Genomic DNA, 2,933 nt, shown 5'->3' with positions numbered 1-2,933 from the left:
AGTCTCATTATTTGTTCACTTTCTGTCTCTACTGGACTTTGTAGTTCAATAAATATGTAAAAGAATGAATGACTTCAATTACTTCATTTTGGAACCTTGCCAGTCTCCTGTCTTGCATCTGTTTTGAGGGTAGCATGGATACTAGCTGAGTTGAATCTAATAATGACATGCTCATACACCTGTCCTTTTTTCCTTCCATTCTGGAGACTATCTTGAATTCAGTGTACCTTTGGGCCATGTTGCAGTTTGTTGATTGCTAGGACAACCACTGGACAGCGAGCTCCCTGGGCTGGGTGTCTTTCTGAACTACCCCTTGTGCTCTTCCCAGGCCTGATATGTCTCTACTTGAGTTTTATGGGCAGTGGTTCTCTTTATACCTCTTTCTAGCTTATGGGATTATGAATCTGCCTTACTCAATAAATGTTGGGCAAATCAACAAAACTCTAATTGCTTTTTATCAGCTTTAATAGATTTAAACTAAAACAAATCCCATTCTAACACTAAAATCATTGTTTATAAAAAGGATTTTTAATGATTAGAACTAATTTAAGAATAAGTCAAGACTGTGCCAAACATCCCATCTCTTATTTAAATAGATTTGGAGAGAACTTAGTAAGTGGCCTTTCCACCCCCTATGTGTTGCAATTAGTAAGGCTTTTTATTAGAGTTAGGATTTTGAGTCATTGATATGTTTGCTACAATATAGTTTCAAACCATTTCTTTTCATCCCTAATGCATATATTTCATCTTGAATGTGTCACTGTTTTGAAAATTAATTCTGTTTAAAAAGTATTCATCAGATCTATGAAAATTTACTAGCTTTAAGAAATTCTTTGAAAACATTTTCTAAACATTGAGTTCTCTTAGATTTTATGTATAGCCTTAATTACTTGAATTTTACCCCATAATACTTTTTTATCACTTTTTTGTATTTCAACAATTTGTAAGGTTCTTTTCATAACTGTTATATCTGGACTGATAGATCAATTGATTGAATTTTTCTTTTTTTTTACTTTTAGTGGGAAAAATTTGAATATGTGAAGAAGTAGATGTTTAGTGAACTCTCATGTAGCCATCACACAGATTTAGTACTTACTAATTCATTGTTAGTCTTCTTTTAGCTATACCCCAAGCCACTTTCCCTCACAGATTATTTTAAAGCAAATCTCCAACTTCTTTGGAAGTTCACTAATATAAAGTTTATAAGTCACTGGGTGAGCAAAAGACTTTCTGTTCCATGTCAGAACTGAATATACCATATATATTTATGTTTGTGTGTGCATATATGTACACACACATACACACACATCACATACTTGAGGGTATATAGTAGCCCAAGCTTGATGCTTATTACCTTTTTCTCCTATTTTTATTTCCTTTTGTTCCTTTGAACTTTTTATTTGTAAGTTATATGATGTGGAATTGGTGTGCACATGCTTTATAAGTGTTAATTAAGTTTTATGTTAGAAATAGCTCATCAGTTTATCAAATTAGGTAATTGGTTTCTCAAGAGCTTTTGGAAGGGTTCCAAAGAATAGGGAAAATGATAGGTGAATTTTGATTTTCACTGCTCATAGGAAAGCATATACAGAGAGTTCTTTCAGAATATGTTATGGAAAGGACAGACTAGAGAGTGGAAAAACATATGGACACTAATTAGATGCCTTAAAGGTGTTAGAACTTTGGGAAAAATGGAAGTGGCTGCAAAAATAAAAATGGAGGAAATGACATAACTTTGCCTTTTTTATTCACACTTTACACAGTTTTACGTGGACAGGCAAACATATTCTGCCCAATTCTGGTGAGGCAATATAAGATTCCTCCATTGGTAATGTGCAAGAAAGTTAGGATGGTGGTTTATCGATAGACATTTTTACCCTCAAAATAAAGAAAATTATAGGAAACAAACACAACAAATGCAGTATTTTCAGTTTTTTAATAGAGTTAAACCTTATTATGGTGGGCTAGTCATTTCATGCCAGCTGATATTTCAGAAATTAGTACCCTCCATGCAGCTGTGTCCTCATAGATCTGGAAACAGAAAACTCTCAGAGAAGACTCTTTGGCTGTGAGGTTGACATAAGAGAGAAGAATGAACTTGGTGTCTCTGAATTCCTTCTGTTTGGCAGATTGTTTGTCTGTTCCATGTTTAAGAGGCAGATAATTGAGAATTTAATGGTCAAAATTAGGTAGCCACTCACTTTATTTCACCAAAATGTAAAATTCCTTCTCTGGCCTCACATTTCAAAGGGAAGAAAAAGTACAGCATTTGCACTAAAAACAAAAACACCAAACTAACAAAATCAAAGCCCAGTTCTTCGACTTACTATTTATGCGTTTTTAAGCATGTCAGTTGAGTGTTTCGGGGTTCACTCTTTTTATATGTACAGGAAATACATATAGTACCTTATATTGTAGTGTGAAGAGCTAATGCGATGACAGATTTGACAATGCTTGGGAACTATATGGAACTCCTAAGTATGAGTTACATCATAATATAAACTCAGACATAGTAGACTCATTCTCTGTAAGCCAAATTTGTTTCTGAAAAGAACATAATAGTTGTTGCTGTGGATCAATGAACTAATGTAACATAAAGGGGGGGGGGGGCAGAAATCTTCTGTGTGTGTTTTTTTAAAGTGTATTTTTCTTTTAATGTTTTAACATTGTAAAATATTGCTATCCATATATTCAAATTTCCTTAGCAATTTCTAAAATTCAAACAACTAAACATAAATTCATGTATTCATGAATTACTTTTTTAAAGGACACATGGGTAGTCTGTTTACAGTTAAAGATTTGAGGATACAAGAATATGTAGATGTACCAGTGGGATTCCTCCTGGGATCAGAAAGCTTTTAAGCTAAAACAGAATATTAGATGTCCTCCTCCAGCACACAGTATAGATAAAAACAAAAACAAACTAGATTTCA

The sequence above is a fragment of the Myotis nattereri genome (genome assembly GCF_964212035.1).
Source record: "Myotis nattereri genome assembly, chromosome: 7".
In the NCBI taxonomy this organism is placed as follows: Eukaryota; Metazoa; Chordata; class Mammalia; order Chiroptera; family Vespertilionidae; genus Myotis; species Myotis nattereri.
The sequence above is the reverse complement of the archived record's forward strand: the minus strand, read 5'-3'. Positions refer to the sequence as shown.